This window comes from Gymnodraco acuticeps, unplaced genomic scaffold (genome assembly GCF_902827175.1).
Source record: "Gymnodraco acuticeps unplaced genomic scaffold, fGymAcu1.1, whole genome shotgun sequence".
Lineage (NCBI taxonomy): Eukaryota > Metazoa > Chordata > Actinopteri > Perciformes > Bathydraconidae > Gymnodraco > Gymnodraco acuticeps.
In genome coordinates this window covers 4,867,130-4,893,219 of record NW_022990981.1, presented here as the reverse complement: position 1 = coordinate 4,893,219, position 26,090 = coordinate 4,867,130, and the positions used below count along the sequence as shown (strand labels likewise).

The 26,090-nt window shown below is 40.7% G+C and overlaps 2 long non-coding RNA genes across 2 annotated transcripts; both read right to left on the bottom strand.

The window, feature by feature from the left end:
- Positions 1-2,883: 2,883 nt before the first annotated feature.
- LOC117559003 lies at positions 2,884-4,524 on the bottom strand. Its single transcript, XR_004570903.1, has 3 exons — positions 4,463-4,524; positions 4,285-4,384; positions 2,884-3,282 (listed from the first exon to the last, which is right to left on the bottom strand). It is a non-coding gene; the product is annotated as an uncharacterized LOC117559003 (long non-coding RNA).
- Positions 4,525-13,152: 8,628 nt separating this feature from the next.
- Positions 13,153-18,179, bottom strand: LOC117559004. Its single transcript, XR_004570904.1, has 4 exons — positions 17,952-18,179; positions 15,756-15,815; positions 15,578-15,677; positions 13,153-14,591 (listed from the first exon to the last, which is right to left on the bottom strand). It is a non-coding gene; the product is annotated as an uncharacterized LOC117559004 (long non-coding RNA).
- Between the last annotated feature and the right edge of the window lie 7,911 nt (positions 18,180-26,090).

The window sequence follows — 26,090 nt, the reverse complement described above, 5'->3', positions numbered from 1 at the left end:
TGCCTACATAGGTCTTTGCAAGGTAATGTGGTAATGTGCATATTATTCCAAAGTTCTATATAACTACATGAATTAATCATTGTACTTATTTCCATTCAATGCAGATTGAGGTTTGCGGATTGCCCAAGACAATTCAATGTATAAAGACAATATTGTTTGATTACGGTATGTTTTATTCTATGAAGAAACATTTTTAGTTTGAGCCACTGACATTAATCACATTCACTAAAAGGTAGTATTAAATGTACTGTACCAAATGAAATGTTTTCAATCCTATGTAATTTATAATACCCTTAAATGAACAGTATAAACACATTGCTCCAAGGTCATTATAGCCAACTGAAACTAACAAAATAAAACTAAAATAAAAAGACAAACAGATTAGTTAACTGAAATAAACATGGCTGCATGTACAAAAACGAAAAACAAAAATCATGGAGAAAATGTCCTATTTGGTATGGATAACACTTTGGGGGGATATGAAATCTAGTTTCCATTTTCTTTTTTGCAGTGTCATTTTAACCCATTAAAACCAGGAAAGCATCTTTGTCATTTTCAGCCATATTTTATACTTTAGCTATTCAAAAATAGCAGATATGCAAGCTCATATGCCGCGCTATTAACTAAAATCTTTGGTTCTGGGGGTCCCTGGTAACAAAATATTTTGAGATGGGGTCGGTGGCCAAATATATACCATTTTGGGGGTCCTTGACATTAAAACGTTTGAGAACCACTGATATAGCAACAGTTTTTTTTCAGAAAGCTTAGGATTTAAAGACATTTGTAGAATGGGCCTCAGGTCTTAATGGGTTAAAATGGTATGATGTTTACACAATACTTTTCCCTGAACATTTTGAATCTCACCCCAACAAACATACTGTATTATATCAAATAAAACACAAACATGTAAAATAATTGAGCAAATTTAAGCAAAGTCAAAACAAAACGCAAAAATGTTGAACTATAATAACCATACTTAGTTCTCTTAGATTTTCTTTTTCAAATAAGAAAAAAAGATTTGTTAAACCCCCATGTCTGTCTATTTGAGCATTTCACTGTGGTTAATGAATGTGAAGACAAAATCTACCTTCATCTTCTCAGTTTTAATGAACAAACACTTTTATCTGTGATGCCTGAATAACAGCTAAATGTCCCAGCAGTTTTCCCACAGGGATGAAATAAACAGGGTTCTTAAATTTACCATAAATGTCATGTTTCTCTTTTTTGTAGTACTGCCCTATTGCATAACATGTATCCCCCTGCCCTAGATCACAGACAATGAACGTCTTCACAGAGAAAATACTTTCCTCACGATCATGGAGCATGACAGTATATGAATTTCTACGGAAAGCACGTGTGTAGTTTTGTGAATGAATAATTTCACCGTTCACAACAACTCTGCTAAAATACATTACCTGGACTCTACGTGCAACATGACAGATGCTATTCAAGGCCAGAAAATCATCCTTTTTGATCGTACTTATTTTTGGCCCACCTAGAGAGGTAACACCATGAGAGCGATTCACTTCTTGCATTTTTTTTTTCTCATCCGAAAAACACTCAAAGAGAGCCAAGCACTCATCAGAAGCTCCCTCCATGGCTTTTTTGGCAAATGATGGCAATGCCATCTGAAGCCAAACAGTTTTTATTATTTGCTGAGAAACACTCTGACTGCTCTTTATCATGTCTAAAATGACCCCATTGTATGACTAACACAAATGCAGACTGTGCCCAGAGGGGACCCCAGTTCCTCACAGTATTGGGCAGATGAAGGCACAAGTGTGCATTGAAAGTTACATTACTGGTCCCATAAAGGAGCTCCATTTCTTTGACACACTCAATTAGCAACTTCTCAGATTCAGATAAATGCAGTGCTATTATATCCTCACTAAGCAGAAGAGAGACCCCCTTAACCAAGTTGAACCAGTGCTTAAGGTATTTCTCAGGTAAGACTCCCTTCAATGTTGGTACACTGTAATAAAACAACCACATGGACCACTCATGTGCTTTCCAGAATGTTCTCTCTGTAAGTGAGCGGGGAACACGGGAAACATTACAGGGGGGTTTAATTGAAGTTAACATCTCATCTACCTGTCCTATTGAGCGTCCGAGGTACCAAGGAGATTGAAAGTTTTCCGAATTAAACCACAGTGTGGTTAGGCTTCTAGTTACACCTAGAAGTACACTGTGCATATAATCTGGAACACAGCCATCAATGATGTCAAAATAGGGGAGACAAGATAAAATACTAGGCCCTTTCACTCCATTTGTGGGCTTTCCCAAGAGAGCCTGTTCTACCAAATCCTCGGTTTGAGAGGGGTTCCTCAACTCTGCAACTTCATGGGGATATGCCCTTACACGCCCCCTGCGTTTCAACACAGTAGTCCCTTTCTGCATGCAAAAAGAGCATCCAAACTCTCCATGAAATTGCTTAAAATTCTGAACAAGTGGTCGAGCAACTGAATCTGCCACCAAGAAAATAGCAAGTACTTTACTTGAGACCACTTTCCCACTATCACTTTTCCATGCAAGACCATTTTCATATAAATCAATGCATTCATCAACAAATGGTTTCATGTAAATATTCATATTGGGTTTGTTTGGACCAAACCACAGCCCACAGACCATCACATGTTTTCCACGAAGATGTATTGGCAGTTCATTTATAGTACAAAGAATTGTCCACAAGCTGCTTTTAGTTGATTTGTGCACCGGCACGCCATCACAGCTGAAAGCCAGCGATATGTTGTCTGGTGAAGCAAGCGGTGATAGTTTTTTATACATTTGTCCATCGTACACATCTTTGATGATGGAGAGGTCCTTCTCCTCAAACCGGTGTGCTAAATGTTTCCCTAAGTGATGGTCCTGTAGCAGTTTTTTGTATTTGACTTTTTGAGGCAGGTATAAAAAGCATTGATCTTTTTGTGCATCTACTTTTGAGATGACCTGGTCACAGACTGGGCACTTGACGGTGTCAGGAGATTCCTCCATGCTCAGGTTGCAGATTTTGCACACATAGTGTACTTCCAATACGTCTTTAACTGTATCAAAGGACTTGTAGAACATGTACTTGGACCCACTAACTGAAGGACCACCACTAAAGTTAATAAGTTTCATAACGTCCTCTAAAGCTCTGTGTGTTATTCCATGTTTGAGTTTGAATGCCAGAAGCAGTAATTCGACTTGCTCCTTTGATGGGATCTGGTCTGATGTCGGACTGTCCTGTAGCCGTCCCTCTACTGGCTCCTCAGGTGGAGAGCTTGGGACAGGTGGTTGGTTCATCTGTGAATTTGAAACAGTGGATTAGCAATCTCAGTGCAAGACTGCATCAAACAAATGTACTCTTCCGGATGGTAGGCAACCACCTGGATTAAAGCAATAGGACACTTGGTAGATGTTTGGGCTGTGTAATTAACTTGAGATAATCTAACTAGTAAGCTGGTGATTGCTCCATTGCTTATAAATAACTAAAATAGCTACTCATTGAATTCCATTGTACGGCCAAACAGCTCTGAGCCATCCTTTTAGCACATAAACGAACGCAAACAAAGCACATTTTCACAATATATAACATCACAAAACCCTGTGGTGCCTTTTTTAATTACCATCTTTTCAAATATCAACCTAATGTTTATTTTATAATTTGCTGTCGAGAAAGGAAGACGACCCGGACTGGCAACACGGATCCAGCTTTTAAAATATCAATAGGAAGTTTGCATTTTTTTTCCTTTAAAAAAACGTTTTTTGTGATGGTATTCATATTAAGAATCAGCTTTAAAAGAGACTTTTAGAACTGTTTCGCCCTATAATGAAGTCAATAGGCGCCATTGCTGGATTATTAGTTTCAAAGTGCACAAAATATGTCTCAACAATTTGACTAGTACATCACAAGGTTCCTATTGCTTAAACCTTAAATCAAAACTAATGTCTAAATAGTAATATCCTTCTACCAAATCACAGACTAGATTAAGATTCCTGGTCTGGCCCATGGTTTAATAATTGATAACAGTATAGCAAGTGATGTGTGTGTAAACTAGCTCTATATTCTGATAGTAATAGTTGCTATTGAGTGTTGGTCAGTAACAGAGTCTCCCCCGATAAACGGGTAATCTCTCCTTACTGGCTGAACTTGGCAACCCACCTGAAAATGAATTATCTGTTTATTAAAGAGCTAGAGAGACAGGGAGACTCGTCACTAACAAACACTCTGTAGGACACAAAAAAACAATTCAAGGCAGCACTGACTTAGACATTTGAATATTTTAGCCATTTTTTGCAACTTACTCTGTCATTCGAAGCAGTACAGGCCTCAGCATCTTGATCGTTCGAAGCAGTATAGGCGGCGGCCTCAGCATCTCTGTCGCCCACACCTGTGGTCAAATGCCTAACATCAGAGAAAATAGTTTGTTCATTCCCATTCAAGAATACAGACTGCATGTTTATCCATGTGTTGGCAACTTACTGTGCTGTAGAAGCAGTAGAGGCCTCAGCTTCGCCATTGCCCACATCTTCAGTGAAATGCCTGAGATTAGAGAAAATAGTTTGGTCAGCCTCATTCTAGGATTAGCCTTTGTAGTGTGACACACACAATGTGTGTGTGTGTGTGTGTGTGTGTGTGTGTGTGTGTGTGTGTGTGTAAACCTATACATAACATGTAAAGGTGCTTAAAAGGTGTTTAAAATGTATTAATTGTATTTAAAAAATGAAATGGTCAATACTTTTCATTGGTTAAAAATGTATAAAACCCACAGACAGACTAACCCACTTATAGCCTGGCATCCCTTTTTTGAGTTAGTAATTATAGCCTTAATTGTTTAAAATTATGGTCTATCAGATCAGCTATTTGTGCCATTATTGTCCATCGAATGTTTGCATATACAGGAATGCCAGGTTTCATGTGGTTCATTTATAAAGGGGGGGATTATTACATATGTTTATAGGTTTCTGCCAGTGGTGTAAAGTAACTAAGTATTGTACTTAAGTACAATTTATATAATTATAGGTACTTTTTTACTTTGCTGGAGTATTTCCAATTTTCAGTATTTTTACTTCTACTCCACTACATCTCAGAGGCGAATATTGTACTTTTACTCCACTACAATTATTTAAAAACTTTTACAAAACATACATTAACCATTCAGGCTTATAAACGTTTTGGCCATATGAAAATAGCAGATCTACAAGCTCACAATGCATCGCGAGCAGTGGCGGATTTAGGATTGTAGCATCAATCTGGTGCACTTTGAGAGCAACATTAACCCTACCTTAATAACACCTTAAAGCGGACAAAAGGCACTGGAGAACACTCATTAACACCCTTTTAATGAAGCAAACTAATGCCTTAACTCACTCAAATAGTCATTTACTTATTAAGGTGAAATGAATGTGCGTAGAGTTTTAAAGGATGCGGATAGTCTCACCTTGATTCTGGCGCATTGCTTATCGTTTTATAGATCTATTCTCATCCACCATCTTTGTTTGTGATGTAAAAAATGTGTAAGAGTCACGTTTCTGAATCGGACACTCTGAGTGGATGCAGTCACAGCCAATCGGAGTCTGATTCAGAGGGTTGCCTGTCAGTTCCGTTGTTATTTGTACTGAAACAAGAGCCGGTATAATTCCACGCGCGAAAACAAAATAAAAAATGGAATACGTTATTTTAGTGTCTTAAAAGTAGACTGAGGTATGAAGGGTTAACGTTATATCTTAGGATAATTTTTAGTCATGTTCTGTATACATACTAACATATAAGGGTATACTTAGTGTGGTTACTCCATGTTTACTAGCTATAACATTATAGCTGAGTGAGCCGAATGAGACCAGTAGCAACAGAGTCAGTGATATAAGTCTCCATGGCCTCCCTCTCCGGCTTGGAGATATTATAAAGTCTGCTCGAAGGCAAGGGAGCACCGGGGAGCAAGTCAATGCCACAGTCATAAGGTCGATGAGGTGGTAGAGACAGGGCACGATCCTTGTTGAAAACCTCCTGGAGGTCATGATACTCAGAGGGAACTGACGTGAGGTCAACAGGTCTGGGGGGGGGAACAGGTTTTGAAGTAACAGTGGTGGGTATGGCAGAGTGTAAACAGTGAGAGTGGCAGAACAAACTCCAATTGACGATGGATAAGGTGGCCCAGTCTATGTGTGGGTTGTGGAGTTTAAGCCAGGGGAGACCTAACACCAGCGGAGAAAGGGGTGAGGGAATGAGATAAAGGGAAATGGTCTCGTGATGATTACCTGAGAGTAACAATGACACAGGGGCAGTACGGTGAGTTACACGGGCAAGAAGCCTACCATCAAGGGAAAAAATGTTCTTGGGCTCGGGCAGGAGTTCTGAGGGGAGATTAGACTGGAAAACCAGGTCAGAGTCAATAACATTTTCATCAGCCCCTGAATCAACTAAGACTTGAAGGGGAAGGGAAACTTGTGAACTAGAAACCGTACCCTTTAACTGGAGACGATTAGCGTGGGAAGGGGAGACAGAAGTATGGCTCACCAGCGCCCCTCCCCCGGCTGCTGAGCCTGCTCTTTTGGCAGAGCGGAACAGTTGGCTCGAATGTGGCCAGCCTGACCACAGTATATGCAGAGCCTCTGGAGGAAACGGCATTCCCGTTCCACAGGTGAAAGCCTCATTCTCCCCAGCTGCATAGGCTCTTCTGGGCTTAGGGATGAGGAGACGGTGGGTGGGTCCCGGTAGGCGAAAGGCCCCAGGCGTTGGTGAGGAGGTGCAGACTGTCCAGGCGGACGTGGTGACTTGGGTTGGGAAAAGGGGAGAGGGAATCTCTGCCTGTCTGTTCTCTCCCTACGCCTCTCACGAAGGCGATTATCTAAGCGAATGGCCAAAGAAATTAACTCCTCAAGGGACGAAGTCTCATCTCGAGCAGCTAGCTCGTCCTTTAACTGGTCATTTAATCCACGGGAAAAAGCTATCTGTAGAGCCGTCTCATCTCACCCGCTCTCTGCTGCGAGAATGCGGAAATCAATTGAGTAAGTGGAGACTGACTCAGAACCCTGGCGTAAAGAAAGGAGCCGATTACCGGCCTCCTTACCCTGAAGCGGGTGGTCAAAAACTCGATACATCTCGGTCTCAAACACAGGAAAAGAGTTATATATAGCTGGGTTACTCTTGGCTATGGCTACCGCCCATGCAGCTGCTTTACCCGATAACAAACTCATCACAAAAGCTACTCTAGTTCTGTCAGAGGAGTAAGTTAAAGGCTGCTGATCAAAAACTATGGAGCACTGGTGAAGAAACTGACTGCATGTCCCTGAATCACCTGAATACCTCACAGGGGTGGGGATGAATGGTTCACGGGGTTGGCCGGGATGAATGACTGGAATCTCAGGAGGTGGGGGTGGTGGCGCAGGAGCTGGAGCCGTCAGCGTGTTGAGCTGGATGAAAGACTGGTCCAAGCGGCCACTGAGTTGAGTGAAACCCGCAGTAAGGTTGTGGAGGGATTCCATGATACCTTGTAGAGCTTGTTCGTGCTGCCCCACACGAGCTCCCTGTGTCGAAAGAGCTTGCCTCAATTTCTCAGTCTCTGCGGGGTCCATGCTTTGGCCAGATAATTCTGTTACGGCCTATAGAATTTTGGACCCCAAAGCAAAAGACTGGAGAGAGATGGTCAATAAACAAAAAGCTTTATTCAAGCAGAAAACTGAAAATACGGCAGTGGAGTCAGGTAGTTGGCTGGCACTGAGTCATCAGGGACAGGAGGCAAAAATCCAAACACTTAATCCAAACGACGAGGAGAGCAGCGAGACACACCGGAGGGTCGAAACACAGAGGAATTATCTGGCAGGGAAGTGGCATGAGGACCGGGCTTATAAATCTACAGGTGAAGAGGTGAGTGGAAACAGGTGTGCCTCGTCTGCTCCTGGGAGGAGCCAGCCAACTCCCTGTCACACGCCAGCCCTGCAGAGCAACACAGAGAAGAGAGGGGTGAGACAGGAAAAAGCACACAAAAGCACACAACAAAAATAAAACTAAACAGAATCATAACAGAGATTCGACCAATACTTAACTCGATAGCATGTCTCTATGTGAGGGAGGAAACTTATACAAAATGTACACCACCCCAAATTGATCATGTTGTTGATAGTGCTATAGATGCGCTGCGAATAAAATTAGACTCTGTTGCTCCTTTGAAAAAGAAGAAAATAAAACAACATAGATTAGCTCCATGGCATAATGCTGAAACCCGCAAAATAAAGCAAAAGTCGAGACAACTTGAAAGGATATGGCGTTCCACTAAACTTGAAGAATCTCGTTTAATTTGGCATATTACTCTCAATGAATATAAGAAAACACTGCGTAAAGCGAGAGCAGCCTACTACTCTTCATTAATAGATGAGAATAAGAATAATGCAAGATTTATTTTCAGCACTGTAGCCAGGCTGACAGAGAGCCACAGCTCGATTGAGCCTTCTATTCCCATAGCACTCAGTAGTAATGATTTTATATGCTTTTTTAACGATAAAATTGTTACTCTTAGAAACAAAATTAATGACCTCTTGCCTTTGACCAGTATAGTGTTATCAACAGCTCCCGGAAACGTAAGTTCTAATATTACACTAGATAGTAAACTAGAATGCTTTTCAGCCATAAACCTTGAACAATTAAATTCAATGATTCTCTCTTATAAACCATCAACGTGTATGTTAGACCCAATTCCAACTAAGCTGTTGAAGGAAGTTTTTCCATTAATTAGCACTTCCTTATTAAATATTATGAATATGTCTTTATTATCAGGCTATGTTCCACAATCATTCAAAGTAGCAGTGATAAAACCGCTTCTTAAAAAGCACAACCTCGATCCAGAGGTTTTAGTCAACTATAGACCTATTTCTAATCTTCTGTTCCTCTCAAAAATTCTTGAGAAAGCAGTCGCAAAACAGCTGTGTGATTACTTAAAAAACAATGATTTATTTGAAGATTTTCAGTCTGGCTTTAGAACACATCATAGCACAGAGACAGCTCTGGTTAAAGTCACAAATGACATTCTAATAGCCTCTGACAAGGGACGTGTCTCTATTCTTGTTTTGCTCGATCTCAGTGCTGCATTTGATACTATCGACCATGATATCTTATTGCAAAGACTAGAGCACTTAGTTGGCATACAGGGAACTGCTTTAGGCTGGTTTTGGTCCTATCTATCTGAACGCTCTCAGTTTGTACGTGTCAATGATGAATTGTCCACGCAAACCAAAGTTAGCCATGGAGTGCCACAGGGCTCAGTGCTCGGACCTATTTTGTTCACATTATATATGCTTCCGTTAGGCAATATTATAAGGAATCATTGTGTACATTTTCATTGTTATGCGGATGATACTCAACTATATTTATCAATCAAGCCTGATGAAATTAATCATCTAAATAAAATTCAAGACTGCCTTAAGGACTTAAAAACGTGGATGACCTTAAACTTTTTGATGTTAAACACGACAAAAACTGAAGTTATTGTACTTGGCCCGAAGAATCTAAGAAACAAATTATCTAAAGATATACTAACTATGGATGGCATTCATTTGGCCTCCAGTGAGACTGTAAGGAATCTTGGTGTTATATTTGATCAGGATTTATCCTTTAACGCCCACATAAAATCAATTTCAAGGACCGCCTACTTCCATCTACGTAACATTGCAAAAATCAGGCATATCTTGCCTCAAAACGATGCAGAGAAACTAGTCCATGCATTTGTTACTTCAAGGCTGGATTATTGTAACTTTATTATCAGGGTGTACCAAGAAGTCAGTCAAGTTGCTTCAGCTGATTCAAAATGCTGCAGCTCGTGTACTAACCAGAGTTAGGAAAAGGGACCACATTACTCCTGTTCTGGCTGCCTTACACTGGCTCCCTATAGAACACAGGATAGAATTTAAAATTCTTCTTCTCGCCTACAAAGCCCTTAATGGGCAGGCGCCATCTGAGTAATAACTCATTATACCCTACTGTCCTATTAGGGCATTGCGTTCCAAGAATGCAGGGTTGTTGGTTGTTCCTAGAGTCTCTAAAAGTACAATGGGAGCCAGAGCCTTTTCTTATCAAGCTCCACATTTGTGGAATCAGCTTCCAGTTTGTGTTCGGGCGGCAGACACCCTATTCGTTTTTAAGAGTGCGCTTAAGACCTTCCTTTTTGATAAAGCTTATAGTTAGGGCTGATTAGATTCAGCCCCTAGTTTTGCTGATATAGGCTTAGTTTGTCGGGGGACATCTTACTTCTTCCTTCTCTCTGTCTATACCTGTGTACTCTCATGTTCCGATTAACCCAGCTTCCCCAAATGTCTTTCTTTTTGGTGTCTGTATACGCCGGGATCCGGAGTCATGGATGATCCTGCGGTCCTGTGTCCTGGATCGCGAGCCCTGGATCTTGAGTCGTGGCTGTGGTCCTGGATCATAGGTCCTGGATGGATATCCTCGTGGATTCATCTTCCTATTATACGCACATGCATTTCCAAACATTTGGACTACCTATGTTGCAAATGTATTATCTTTTTAATTTACACACGGCATCTATTGCACGTCTGTCCGTCCTGGGAGAGGGATCCCTCCTCTGTTGCTCTCCCTGAGGATTCTCCCATTTTTCCCTTTAAACTGTGGGTTTTCTCTGGAAGTTTTTCCTTGTACGAAGTGAGGGTCTAAGGACAGAGGGTGTCGTATTGTCATACTGATATTTTGTACAAACTGTAAAGTCCACTGAGACAAATGTAACATTTGTGATATTGGGCTATATAAATAAACATTGATTGATTGATTGATTGACAGAGGGTGCATGTTAATGGAGCAGCTTAGCACTGTTTACTGTAACTGTGAAGCACAGATGAATCATCAAAGTACTGTAACACGTCAGATCGTTGTGTCATATGTATGTTGTGCAAGTCATGTTGTGTTATTGTAATGTCACTATATAAGCCAGGGGTGTCAACACATTTTTTTAAGAGGGCCAGATTTGATAATGTGAATGGTCCAATAGTCCTGGCATTTTTTAAACATAAAAGTAACATACAAATACACTGTTAAATAACAATTTATATTGTCACAATTATCTTTATTTTTTAAATGGCAAAATAACTAAATTCAAGCCACTCAGGATTGTGTGAACAACTCACAATAAAACACAATTCTGCCTTTCATTCATATCTGGAGAGTCAGCCCACACGGAAAGAAAGTATATGAACATATATGGCAAATATATGCAGAATATTATGTTGCATATATGTCATATTCAGGTTCATATATGTGGATTAATAGGAGATATATGTGTCATATATAGCTCATATATCTGTCTTTTTGCATATATGTCATACAGAATGCCTACATAGGTCTTTGCAAGGTAATGTGGTAATGTGCATATTATTCCAAAGTTCTATATAACTACATGAATTAATCATTGTACTTATTTCCATTCAATGCAGATTGAGGTTTGCGGATTGCCCAAGACAATTCAATGTATAAAGACAATATTGTTTGATTACGGTATGTTTTATTCTATGAAGAAACATTTTTAGTTTGAGCCACTGACATTAATCACATTCACTAAAAGGTAGTATTAAATGTACTGTACCAAATGAAATGTTTTCAATCCTATGTAATTTATAATACCCTTAAATGAACAGTATAAACACATTGCTCCAAGGTCATTATAGCCAACTGAAACTAACAAAATAAAACTAAAATAAAAAGACAAACAGATTAGTTAACTGAAATAAACATGGCTGCATGTACAAAAACGAAAAACAAAAATCATGGAGAAAATGTCCTATTTGGTATGGATAACACTTTGGGGGGATATGAAATCTAGTTTCCATTTTCTTTTTTGCAGTGTCATTTTAACCCATTAAAACCAGGAAAGCATCTTTGTCATTTTCAGCCATATTTTATACTTTAGCTATTCAAAAATAGCAGATATGCAAGCTCATATGCCGCGCTATTAACTAAAATCTTTGGTTCTGGGGGTCCCTGGTACAAAATATTTTGAGATGGGGTCGGTGGCCAAATATATACCATTTTGGGGGTCCTTGACATTAAAACGTTTGAGAACCACTGATATAGCAACAGTTTTTTTTCAGAAAGCTTAGGATTTAAAGACATTTGTAGAATGGGCCTCAGGTCTTAATGGGTTAAAATGGTATGATGTTTACACAATACTTTTCCCTGAACATTTTGAATCTCACCCCAACAAACATACTGTATTATATCAAATAAAACACAAACATGTAAAATAATTGAGCAAATTTAAGCAAAGTCAAAACAAAACGCAAAAATGTTGAACTATAATAACCATACTTAGTTCTCTTAGATTTTCTTTTTCAAATAAGAAAAAAAGATTTGTTAAACCCCCCATGTCTGTCTATTTGAGCATTTCACTGTGGTTAATGAATGTGAAGACAAAATCTACCTTCATCTTCTCAGTTTTAATGAACAAACACTTTTATCTGTGATGCCTGAATAACAGCTAAATGTCCCAGCAGTTTTCCCACAGGGATGAAATAAACAGGGTTCTTAAATTTACCATAAATGTCATGTTTCTCTTTTTTGTAGTACTGCCCTATTGCATAACATGTATCCCCCTGCCCTAGATCACAGACAATGAACGTCTTCACAGAGAAAATACTTTCCTCACGATCATGGAGCATGACAGTATATGAATTTCTACGGAAAGCACGTGTGTAGTTTTGTGAATGAATAATTTCACCGTTCACAACAACTCTGCTAAAATACATTACCTGGACTCTACGTGCAACATGACAGATGCTATTCAAGGCCAGAAAATCATCCTTTTTGATCGTACTTATTTTTGGCCCACCTAGAGAGGTAACACCATGAGAGCGATTCACTTCTTGCATTTTTTTTTTCTCATCCGAAAAACACTCAAAGAGAGCCAAGCACTCATCAGAAGCTCCCTCCATGGCTTTTTTGGCAAATGATGGCAATGCCATCTAAGCCAAACAGTTTTTATTATTTGCTGAGAAACACTCTGACTGCTCTTTATCATGTCTAAAATGACCCCATTGTATGACTAACACAAATGCAGACTGTGCCCAGAGGGGACCCCAGTTCCTCACAGTATTGGGCAGATGAAGGCACAAGTGTGCATTGAAAGTTACATTACTGGTCCCATAAAGGAGCTCCATTTCTTTCACACACTCAATTAGCAACTTCTCAGATTCAGATAAATGCAGTGCTATTATATCCTCACTAAGCAGAAGAGAGACCCCCTTAACCAAGTTGAACCAGTGCTTAAGGTATTTCTCAGGTAAGACTCCCTTCAATGTTGGTACACTGTAATAAAACAACCACATGGACCACTCATGTGCTTTCCAGAATGTTCTCTCTGTAAGTGAGCGGGGAACACGGGAAACATTACAGGGGGGTTTAATTGAAGTTAACATCTCATCTACCTGTCCTATTGAGCGTCCGAGGTACCAAGGAGATTGAAAGTTTTCCGAATTAAACTACAGTGTGGTTAGGCTTCTAGTTACACCTAGAAGCACACTGTGCATATAATCTGGAACACAGCCATCAATGATGTCAAAATAGAGGAGACAAGATAAAATACTAGGCCCTTTCACTCCATTTGTGGGCTTTCCCAAGAGAGCCTGTTCTACCAAATCCTCGGTTTGAGAGGGGTTCCTCAACTCTGCAACTTCATGGGGATATGCCCTTACACGCCCCCTGCGTTTCAACACAGTAGTCCCTTTCTGCATGCAAAAAGAGCATCCAAACTCTCCATGAAATTGCTTAAAATTCTGAACAAGTGGTCGAGCAACTGAATCTGCCACCAAGAAAATAGCAAGTACTTTACTTGAGACCACTTTCCCACTATCACTTTTCCATGCAAGACCATTTTCATATAAATCAATGCATTCATCAACAAATGGTTTCATGTAAATATTCATATTGGGTTTGTTTGGACCAAACCACAGCCCACAGACCATCACATGTTTTCCACGAAGATGTATTGGCAGTTCATTTATAGTACAAAGAATTGTCCACAAGCTGCTTTTAGTTGATTTGTGCACCGGCACGCCATCACAGCTGAAAGCCAGCGATATGTTGTCTGGTGAAGCAAGCGGTGATAGTTTTTTATACATTTGTCCATCGTACACATCTTTGATGATGGAGAGGTCCTTCTCCTCAAACCGGTGTGCTAAATGTTTCCCTAAGTGATGGTCCTGTAGCAGTTTTTGTATTTGACTTTTTGAGGCAGGTATAAAAAGCATTGATCTTTTTGTGCATCTACTTTTGAGATGACCTGGTCACAGACTGGGCACTTGACGGTGTCAGGAGATTCCTCCATGCTCAGGTTGCAGATTTTGCACACATAGTGTACTTCCAATACGTCTTTAACTGTATCAAAGGACTTGTAGAACATGTACTTGGACCCACTAACTGAAGGACCACCACTAAAGTTAATAAGTTTCATAACGTCCTCTAAAGCTCTGTGTGTTATTCCATGTTTGAGTTTGAATGCCAGAAGCAGTAATTCGACTTGCTCCTTTGATGGGATCTGGTCTGATGTCGGACTGTCCTGTAGCCGTCCCTCTACTGGCTCCTCAGGTGGAGAGCTTGGGACAGGTGGTTGGTTCATCTGTGAATTTGAAACAGTGGATTAGCAATCTCAGTGCAAGACTGCATCAAACAAATGTACTCTTCCGGATGGTAGGCAACCACCTGGATTAAAGCAATAGGACACTTGGTAGATGTTTGGGCTGTGTAATTAACTTGAGATAATCTAACTAGTAAGCTGGTGATTGCTCCATTGCTTATAAATAACTAAAATAGCTACTCATTGAATTCCATTGTACGGCCAAACAGCTCTGAGCCATCCTTTTAGCACATAAACGAACGCAAACAAAGCACATTTTCACAATATATAACATCACAAAACCCTGTGGTGCCTTTTTTAATTACCATCTTTTCAAATATCAACCTAATGTTTATTTTATAATTTGCTGTCGAGAAAGGAAGACGACCCGGACTGGCAACACGGATCCAGCTTTTAAAATATCAATAGGAAGTTTGCATTTTTTTCCTTTAAAAAAACGTTTTTTGTGATGGTATTCATATTAAGAATCAGCTTTAAAAGAGACTTTTAGAACTGTTTCGCCCTATAATGAAGTCAATAGGCGCCATTGCTGGATTATTAGTTTCAAAGTGCACAAAATATGTCTCAACAGTTTGACTAGTACATCACAAGGTTCCTATTGCTTAAACCTTAAATCAAAACCATATCCTTCTACCAAATCACAGACTAGATTAAGATTCCTGGTCTGGCCCATGGTTTAATAATTGATAACAGTATAGCAAGTGATGTGTGTGTAAACTAGCTCTATATTCTGATAGTAATAGTTGCTATTGAGTGTTGGTCAGTAACAGAGTCTCCCCCGATAAACGGGTAATCTCTCCTTACTGGCTGAACTTGGCAACCCACCTGAAAATGAATTATCTGTTTATTAAAGAGCTAGAGAGACAGGGAGACTCGTCACTAACAAACACTCTGTAGGACACAAAAAAACAATTCAAGGCAGCACTGACTTAGACATTTGAATATTTTAGCCATTTTTTGCAACTTACTCTGTCATTCGAAGCAGTACAGGCCTCAGCATCTTGATCGTTCGAAGCAGTATAGGCGGCGGCCTCAGCATCTCTGTCGCCCACACCTGTGGTCAAATGCCTAACATCAGAGAAAATAGTTTGTTCATTCCCATTCAAGAATACAGACTGCATGTTTATCCATGTGTTGGCAACTTACTGTGCTGTAGAAGCAGTAGAGGCCTCAGCTTCGCCATTGCCCACATCTTCAGTGAAATGCCTGAGATTAGAGAAAATAGTTTGGTCAGCCTCATTCTAGGATTAGCCTTTGTAGTGTGACACACACAATGTGTGTGTGTGTGTGTGTGTGTGTGTGTGTGTGTGTGTAAACCTATACATAACATGTAAAGGTGCTTAAAAGGTGTTTAAAATGTATTAATTGTATTTAAAAAATGAAATGGTCAATACTTTTCATTGGTTAAAAATGTATAAAACCCACAGACAGACTAACCCACTTATAGCCTGGCATCCCTTTTTTGAGTTAGTAATTATAGCCTTAATTGTTTAAAATTATGGTCTATCAGATCAGCTATTTGTGCCATTATTGTCCATCGAATGTTTGCATATACAGGAATGCCAGGTTTCATGTGGTTCATTTATAAAGGGGGGGATTATTACATATGTTTATAGGTTTCTGCCAGTGGTGTAAAGTAACTAAGTATTGTACTTAAGTACAATTTATAATTATAGGTACTTTTTTACTTTGCTGGAGTATTTCCAATTTTCAGTATTTTTACTTCTACTCCACTACATCTCAGAGGCGAATATTGTACTTTTACTCCACTACAATTATTTAAAAACTTTTACAAAACATACATTAACCATTCAGGCTTATAAACGTTTTGGCCATATGAAAATAGCAGATCTACAAGCTCACAATGCATCGCGAGCAGTGGCGGATTTAGGATTGTAGCATCAATCTGGTGCACTTTGAGAGCAACATTAACCCTACCTTAATAACACCTTAAAGCGGACAAAAGGCACTGGAGAACACTCATTAACACCCTTTTAATGAAGCAAACTAATGCCTTAACTCACTCAAATAGTCATTTACTTATTAAGGTGAAATGAATGTGCGTAGAGTTTTAAAGGATGCAGATAGTCTCACCTTGATTCTGGCGCATTGCTTATCGTTTTATAGATCTATTCTCATCCACCATCTTTGTTTGTGACGTAAAAAATGTGTAAGAGTCACGTTTCTGAATCGGACACTCTGAGTGGATGCAGTCACAGCCAACCGGAGTCTGATTCAGAGTGTTGCCTGTCAGTTCCGTTGGTACTGAAACGAGAGCCGGTATAATTCCACGTGCGAAAACAAAATAAAAAATGGAATACGTTATTTTAGTGTCTTAAAAGTAGACTGAGGTATGAAGGGTTAACGTTATATCTTAGGATAATTTTTAGTCATGTTCTGTATACATACTAACATATAAGGGTATACTTAGTGTGGTTACTCCATGTTTACTAGCTATAACATTAACGTCACATCACTTTTTTTCAGAAAGTGCAGATATCACCATTAGATTCACAAACCTGAAACATCATCCATTTCTTCACTGCTGGTGATGACATTGTTGTCAGCTGCTGATACTGCTGCTGCTGCAGCTTGTGGCGCCTGCTTCGATGAAAATAACTTTCTAATATCCATAACTGTATAGGCTATTAGCTTAAAACTCGTCAGGCACTAGGAAGGATCACTTCTACTTCAGGGCAGGCTACGCAGTACGCAGGCTAATGTCCCGCAGCGGATGCCTCTCTGGTGGACTCCGGTACTGCACATTACTCCCGAGACGTTTTTAAAAAAAAAAAAAATGTAATTTAAACATTTTTTTTTAAAAAGTGAAACATCCGGGGCTTTTCAGAAAACATCCGGGGCTTGAGCCCAAGTAGCCACCCCCTAGCGCCGCCACTGATCGCGAGTACTTTCTACTTGGCATTTTAAGTTAAAACAAAAATTGTACCAATACTTTTGTACTTTTACTCAAGTAAATAATCGGACTTTTACTTGTAACAGAGTATTTCTACATTGCAGTATTGATACAAGTAAGAGTACTTTTTCCACCACTGGTTTGTGCCCAACAACAGAATGTAGCCGTTTGCATGGTTTGTTTGCCTCATATTCCAAAAATGTTTATGTTAGCTACTTCAACAGCCATGGGCCCCAGCCTATACTAATGCCCCTAGCTGTTCCACTTTTAAGTAGCTATATTGACATTAGAAAATATAAGTTTACATTACCACGGCAAGTGTCAAATACAAATAATAAAAAATATGAAATTAATTATAACGTTCGATGTTGACGTTGGCATGCTAACGTTAGCATCGCTAGCAAACATTTTCATGAACGATTACTTACTGTTTTTTTCCATCTTTTCCTCGTTGTGCGTGGAATGGCCGCTTCGTCGTCGACGAGGTATCGTTTATATCTTACAAGTCGATCCATTTTTAAACTGTTTGGGGCAACGGGCGAGTTGGCAACTACTAGTGATGGCAGTTTGACACTGAAGCTTCGAACGGAGCTTCAACCCTGGACTTCCTATTCCATAGAAGCAGTGATTCGAAGCTTGCTTCAAATCACGTGACATGTGACGTCCGAAGCAGCTTTGTGATGACACTGCACAGCTGATCGTCTGACAGCAGCCAGCTATGTCCCCGTTACACACACCCCCGCCTCTGTTAGTAGGCCTACACATTTACTGACACAAACATTTGTATCATCTGTTGTAGAACCAAATAAAGAAAATAAAATAAGAACTAATTCTCAAAAAAGATAAACGCCATTCTTAAAATTTATAAATGATGATAAAATGATAAAAATGATCAAATGGCCCAACTTTTGAGAGAGTGAAACGTCACAGATTACCCAGCATGCCTGAGAAGTACCCGTATGTGCACTCATAGAGCATTCGCAACTTTAACCAAAATGCTCGTTCACATCAAGCACGTCAATTGGGTTGTGATGGATTGTGATAGATGATGGATTTTATATTAACGAGGCGGCAGTTAGCAGCTAGCGGCTAGCTAGTAATTATGCTAATGTGACATCAATCGTTATGTACTTATATTATGCTGCAACAGGATCTAGTGATATCCAACAGAGCTTCATTTAGCATGAAATAATTATTGCACTGTATATATATATATATATACAGTGCAATAAGCTTCTTAGTGCAATAATAAGCTACAGGGACGTTAATCTAACTTCGGTAATATTAACTTTATTTAATACAACATTTACATCATACAGCCCATGTAGTATAATATTTTTAAAATGATGAATTACAGCAAACATGTGCAATATATCCATTATTACAGCTCCGTGGGATGGCAGTAGGGCGATATGGTCCGTTGTTATTGTGCATCCATGGGTAAAGATAAACGCATGTAGTACTGAACACATAACATGAACGTGCCGGGCGGCGCGGTCCCGTGGGTTAGATGCGCGTTCATAATGCAGAAGGAAATAACTCTCAGAATAACGTTATTAGCAAATGTTTACAACTTGAGGAACGAATGTTTTTAATAAGTGCTATACAAGTGTTCATACTGGGTAGTTTATTTAGTTTTTAAAAAAAGTATCCAACGAGTTACAGACCACTCTTTCCCCATGTAAGTCAATGGGAAAAAGTGTTTCAGGGCCCAGCAACCTAAATGAAGTGTAGTACCACCGTTTGGCCACAATGAATATTCTCATCAGACTCCGGCGCACTTCCTGGGGGCTTAATGTGCACCTGCTTTCTAATTCCAAACGCTCGCGGATACAGGAAAACACAACACGACAGAACAAACATACAAATTAAATTACACCATGTGCAAGTTTGCCTTGGTGGAGTGGACAGAAGGTAGTGACAAGTTACTTAGATAAACACACCTACAACAGTGAGAAGTGGTTGCCCCATGAGCAGCACTTGAGAAGGATTTCAAGATGGCGCCTGTGTCGGCTCGCCGCTCCCTCAGCTCTCTGCCTTTAGCTATCCTGTTTTTGTTGTATGTATGTCAGAATGTCTCTGCTCTGCTCATCTATGATCGCCAAGCTCTCCTCCACCTCAGACCCTCATTGGAGTTGATATTGCTGCCCAAACTCACATCTGACAACCATACATCGCCCCCCCCCCCGCTTTTTGCAGCTTTTTTAACTGAACCCGGCCTCACCTATACTCTGCACAGTCGTGTATCGTCCGCCAAAATGCAATAAGGATTTCATAAATGACTTTTCTGACTTTCTGTCCGGGATCATGGTGAAATATGATCGTATCTTGATCTGCGGAGACTTCAATGTTCATGTGTGCTGCGAGTCAAAACCTCTGGTTAGGGACTTTTTAAATCTCCTTGATTCTTTTGGTCTCGTTCAGTCTGTGGCTGGCCCAACACACGAAAAAGGACACACCTTAGATTTAGTATTATCGTTTGGACTGTCTGTCTCTGTGGATGAAATCTGTGCAGCAACGCGTATCTCAGACCATTTACCGGTTCTGTTTACAACCTCGATCCCTTCTGTAGGAGTCGAGTCACGTGCCCCTGCGCGCCGTCTGCGTTCGATTAACCCCTTGACTGCCTCTCAGTTTTCTGATGTTTTTAATGCTTCTCCGATCTGTAAATTAGAGATGAACTGTGCTTTTAGTGCTGATGAGCTTATCTCCATGTTTGACTCGACATGTACCCAAATACTCGATTATGTTGCTCCCTTTACGCTTAGACGCACCAAAATGCTCTCACAGCCGTGGCTCAATGACTGTACTCGTGCTCTCAGACGCGCTTGCAGGCGTGCAGAGAGAAAATGGAAAAAGGACAAACTCCATGTCTCCCTAGAAATCCTTCGTGCTTGCCTAGCTGACTACCAGACGGCAGTCAAAGCAGCCAAAACACAGCACATTTCTCTGTTAATCTCCAAAAACAGCCATAAACCTCAGGTTCTTTTTAATGTCCTCGACTCGATCATTAATCCCTGTGATGTTTCTCCAATTGTGCCATCGACTACTCTCTGTGATAAGTTTCTTACATTTTTTATTGAAAAAGTATCTGCTCTTAGGCTAGCCCACACTAGTGCTACCCCAGATTCTGCTCCCTTTCTGTGCCATGCTGTCCTCGACTACTTTGAGCCTGTTTCCCTCTCTTCTCTCTCGGATGTAGTCATGCACCTGCGGCCGACAAACTGCACCTCAGACAGCATTCCCTCTCGCCTTCTCAGAGATGTTTTCGAATCAGTTGGAGCAAGTATTTTATTACTTATAAACACCTCTCTTAGCTCAGGATGTGTCCCAGCTGCCTTCAAACATGCCGTGGTCAAGCCACTACTTAAAAAGAAAAATCTTGACCCCTCCATTCTCGCAAATGTTAGGCCCATTTCCCAGCTACCTTTTTTATCAAAAGCCCTGGAGCGAGTAGTCTACGCCCAGCTGCAGTCTTTCTTAACCACGCATGGCATCCATGAACAGTTTCAGTCTGGCTTTAAACCCATGCATAGTACTGAAACAGCCCTTTTAAGAGTTTTTAATGATCTGCTCCTAGCCGCCGACTCAGGCAGCCCAGCTGTCTTGGTGCTGTTAGACCTGACAGCTGCCTTTGACACTGTGGACCATAGCATCCTGTTGTCATGGCTTGAACAGTCCGCAGGCATCACAGGCTCTGCCCTTGCATGGTTCAGGTCTTACCTGACAGACCGTAGCTTTTTAGTGCAGCTAGGTGCCTTCTCCTCTGCCAAAGCCCCTCTTACCTCTGGGGTCCCCCAAGGCTCAATTCTGGGCCCCATCCTCTTTTTACTGTACATACTGCCCCTAGGTTCAATCCTCACGAAACACAATATCCCCTTCCACTGCTACGCGGACGATGTACAGATCTATCTGCCTCTCAAAGCAAATGTCAACTCACTATAGCAGTTGATGGACTGCTTAACAGAGTTAAAATCCTGGCTGAGCAAAAACTTCCTCAACCTCAAGCAAGACCGAGGTAATCTTTTTTGGACCCCAACCTCTAGCCTCTCTGGTTGATATTCTGGGCTCCCTAAGTAAAAACATCCTCCCCTCTGTCTTGAACCTTGGAGTGACCTTTAATAGCACTTTTAAATTCGACAAGCAGGTCAGCACCGCAGTAAAATCCTGCTTTTTTAAAATAAGACTATTGGCCAAAACCAAGTCGTATTTATCTTTTAAAGACCTGGAAAGGGTTATTAACGCCTTTGTGACCTCAAGACTGGACTATTGTAACGCTCTGTATGTGGGTATGGACCAGGCATCAATTAAACGCCTGCAGCTAGTCCAAAACGCAGCTGCACGTCTCCTGACTGGCCACAAAAAGCGTGACCACATCACCCCAATTCTGGCCTCACTACACTGGCTTCCAGTCCGGTTCAGAATTAATTTTAAAATCCTTTTATTTGTATTTAAAGCACTAAATGGGTTGGCTCCGGCCTATATAGCTGAACTCCTCCAGCGCTACACCCCAGCCAGAGCTTTAAGATCTGCTGACCAGCTGCTGCTGGTAGTGCCTAAGACCAGGCTGAAAACCCGAGGGCACCGAGCCTTCGCAGCAGCTGGCCCCAGGCTCTGGAACACTCTTCCCCTCCATGTGAGGTCGGCCCAGACCCTAGGGGCTTTTAAATCCACACTGAAGACACACTACTTCTCTCTGGCCTTCTAGTTAGAGTGGGGTTACGACTCCTGACTGTTCCATGTGTTGTTTTTATCTGTTGTGATTTATTGTGATGTAATGTGTTTTTATGTGTTTAAATTACATGTACAGCACTTTGGCTCGACCAAAATCGTTTTTAAATGTGCTCTACAAATAAAACTTGATTTGATTTGATTTAGGAGCATTCTGCCGATTGACTGTGTTCGAGATTTGAATGAACTGAATTACTTGAATGGCGACGAAGAAACTCCTGAGGAGTTTTTGGTGGAATGGCGCCATGGACGCAAGGGAGCCAATAGACAGTGGCCGGTGTATCAAGCCAGGATCATCAAGGTTGCAAGTATGTACACGCTATCCATATTTATTTAGCTTTAGTAACTAATTAAATGAACAAAAGCCTGTAAACCAGGCAACGTTTTCAGACCAAGGACCCCTTGGCTGAGAGAGAGAAGAAGCAGGGACACCCACTACATATTGTATAAAATTGTGTTGTAAATAATGCTGGGGTTCATGTAAAAACATGATCCTATCACACAAAGATTTGGCGGTCCCCTGTAGTAACTCTACAGGGGACCCCCTTGAAGACCCCTGTAGACTATATGTTGAGCCAGCTACGCTTTTCGGCGCGAGCAACCATAACAGAAAATAGCAGTACAGTGTTTGCTACTGTGTCACGTTAATGTTGATTTATCTGCACCAGAATGGGAGAAGAGTCTGCAAAAAATACTCTGTGAGATGGAGACCAATGACGAGGCTGGCACCTCTAAACGGGTTACCAAGCCCAATTTGCAATACGTCGACAGTGATGAAGAGGAGGAGGAGAAGGGTCCTGCTAAGAAGAGGGCTCATCTGGACGAAGAGGAGAGACCTATTTCCAAGAAAAAGGTAACTGACTGCATCCATTGCGTGTTGTAAAAGTAAGTTTAGATTTAGCTGCATAACAGTAACTGTTTAAGGTAAACAATCAACTTGTGTGTTTGTGTGTGTGTGTGTGTGTGTGTGTGTGTGTGTGTGTGTGTGTGTGTGTGCGTGCGTGTGTGTGTGTGTGTGTGTGTGTGTGTGTGTGTGTGTGTGTGTGTGTGTGTGTGTGTGTGTGTGTGTGTGGTGTGTGTGTGTGTGTGTGTGTGTGTGTGTGTGTGTGTGTGTGTGTGTGTGTGTGTGTGTGTGTGTGTGTGTAGGCAGGCTGCAAGTGAGATGCCGAGGGAGCAAGATTCTTCAATGTGGGAGAGGAAAAAAATGCAGACAACAATTCAGGAGTTGAGAGATGCAAACTTGGCCCTAAAAATTGAAAATTATAATTTGAAAGACCTCATAATAAAGCGGAAGTATTATTGTATTGCAATATTGGTTTAATACAATCGGATAGGACTTTTCTGTTTTGTAAATGTGCTGTCAATGGACCGTGTTACAACTTAGATGCAAATAGCATCCAAGTTGCTTGCAGCTATGGTGATCTGATGATTGTAATTGGTGTGATTTAATTTTTTCCCTTCTGTACAACCCCACACTAGATATTCCTCAAATGAAGGAGGACATTGCCTCGCTTGCTGGAAGAGTAAGTTCCTCTTATTTGTATCACAAAGTTTATTTGACTTGTTATTTAATCAGAGGAGGAGATTTGTATGATGTTGGGCTGATTAGGGCAATTCACCTGCTGTTTGTATTTTTAATTGTTCAAAAATTATAACATACTGTCTTCCTTCTCTAACAAGTGTGCAGAAACCTCTGTGGAGGTCTTAGGGGAGACATCTGCAAAACAATTGCAGGTGAGTAACATTTTTCTTGTTCTAAGGATGCATATGTTATGGTGTGACTCTGTCGGAGGCAATAGTCTACAAATGTGTGTTTGTCCAGGGCTAATCTCATCAGTGCCAAATTGTTCATTGCCAACAGGCCAAGAACCTCCGCTTTCACATGTGTATTATATCATAATGGAAATCAAATCAATGGACAAAAACCTTGGACAAATTAGTCATATGTCATAGAAAGCTAACTACAAAATAATTTCATCCCCCTTTAATTCATCTTGCTTCTCTTGTAAAAAGCCTCAAAATACTGGTGATGACGATGATGATGGTGGTGGTGATGGTGGAAATAACAACAAAGTAAGTAACAAGTCAAAAATGTATCTATAAGCTCTCAAGGCGGGAGGCGGGAAAACATAGATTGGATATTTTTGCTATTTGACATAAAACAACATATATAAGGTTATTTGTGTCCATATTTCCCAGTTATTACCACTGTAAAAGTTAACCGTGTACATTTTGTCATGTCACTGTTTAATTTCCAGATCCATGGAGAGAGAACCGAAGCTCCAGAGAAAACCAAAGCCCCAGAGACAGTAAGTAGATGCATATTCTTAAGGTATAGGTTACATGAAAATGTTATCTGGACAGTGGTTATTTTTTTGATGGGTAACTGCAAAACTGATGCATTACCGTGCGTGCCCATGTTAGATCAAGTTTAGGACAGTGATTTGTTACTTTAGTGCCTTTATCATTCTTGTGCAGTAGACAACTATTTACTACTGATCTATACAAACTATGTTAGTTTGTATAATGTTAATTAATAATCAATTGTGATATTCCATAAAATATATTTGTGAAAGTTGTAGGCAGGGGCAGACTGGGACTAAAATTCAGCCCTGGAAACTGACCCAGTCCGGCCACATGAAATGTCAAATGTTAGAAATCCGCTGTTTATTATTTAAAGTTTTACGTCCGATTCGCTCCTTTTTTCCTCTCTGTACACAGCTCCAGTTTGGGCATTGGCCTGTCATCAGATTTCATTTTTAGTTGCTGCTGTAGTGGAAGTTTAGTAAAATTATTTTTGATGAAATACTCCAAATCTCCACCCTCCATAATTGCTAAATAAAGCTAATTGTTACGGTACGAACTGAAGTTGATGCGATTTGATTGGATTGTGAGGCATGAGTGAGCCTCATCTGATTGGTCAATCCCTCAATTTCTTTTCAACAAGGGAAGCCAATTTTGGCTAGCCTCCTCTCGCAACAGAGAGTGCAATACTGTTTCATCATAACATCTAGAGGGGCGCTGTTTCACTCTTTGTAAAATACTCAATGAGAATGGGGGAGAGATGGGCCGGCAGAATAATTACCGAAACTAAACAAAGTGTTTTTATTTATTTATTATAACTACAATCCAAAAAAACAGGGGAAGCCTGGCTTCCCTTGGCCTCCAGGAGAAAACGCCACTGAGTTCAAGGGATAATTCTCACCCACCTCTTGCTCTTGCCCTGCACTTGTATGTGCCAGTTGAGATGGTTCTTCCAGCAGCTCAACTCTGTCCCTCATCATGAACGCAGGAGGCTGGCTGTATATCTCAACTCGCGCCTTCATCATTCTCTTCATCATCTTGCACTTGTTCTAAGCTGCTGATGATAGTGCTTGTAGCAGCGCTGCTGCCAAAAAGGTCTGTCAATTTGCGACATTTATATGCTTCACCTGCGAGTGACTTCACCTTTTTCTCTCTTGCCTTCTCGGCCCCACCTTTTTATTTTTGTTTTCTTTGATTTGTATCCATGTTTTTTCATTCTCCCTGTCTGCCGCGGCGTCTAATCCCTTCTCTTCGTGTGGCCGGTCTTTATTCTTCTTCGTGTGTGATTATTTGACAGATAAGAACCACACAACTGCATTAGCGGCCGCTGTCGCCCTCTGTCGGCCGTCAGTGCAATTTAAATGATGACGTTAAACAATTTTTTTTTTAAAGGGCTGGCCGGCCGTCAACGGACCTTGACGACCGGCCGTTCTGTGGTTCTCCAGATTCTACAGATGGCCAGTCCGCCCCTGGTTGTAGGCCTACTAATACATTTATATGTGATGTATTTTTCAGATTGAAATTGTGAAGGG